At 58.3% G+C, this 369-nt stretch overlaps 1 protein-coding gene across 1 annotated transcript in view; it reads left to right on the top strand.

The window, feature by feature from the left end:
• LOC102759940 (oxysterol-binding protein-related protein 5-like) overlaps positions 1 to 369 on the top strand; it is a 79,407-nt gene that overhangs the window by 40,922 nt on the left and 38,116 nt on the right. The gene's annotated exons all lie outside the window — the stretch shown is intronic.

Genomic DNA, 369 nt, shown 5'->3' with positions numbered 1-369 from the left:
ACATGTCATTATAGATGTGTTTTCCGGTGGTCTTAGGCGACCCCTGTGAAAGGGACGTTCGACCCCCAAAGGGGTCGCGACCCACAGGTTGAGAACCGCTGCTCTATGACATCAATAAAAATACACTTTAGTGGATAAATAAATATATACACATATCTATGAGCCACCCCACCTGCTCAGAGCCCCTGTGACTCCCAATGGGCTCATAACCGCCGACTCCGGCCCCTGCCGCCTGTCAGCTCCCTCACCGCCTTGCCCGCTGGCCTCGTGGGCACCCAGCCCCAGGACCTTTGCACGGGACCCTCTGTGCCGACGGCAGCGCCCGTTCGGAGGCGGCTGCGCTGTGTTTGCCGAGCAGCTTGGACCTGT

Source organism: Myotis davidii, unplaced genomic scaffold (assembly GCF_000327345.1).
Source record: "Myotis davidii unplaced genomic scaffold, ASM32734v1 scaffold3578, whole genome shotgun sequence".
Taxonomy (NCBI): domain Eukaryota; kingdom Metazoa; phylum Chordata; class Mammalia; order Chiroptera; family Vespertilionidae; genus Myotis; species Myotis davidii.
The sequence above is the reverse complement of the archived record's forward strand: the minus strand, read 5'-3'. Positions and strand labels throughout refer to the sequence as shown.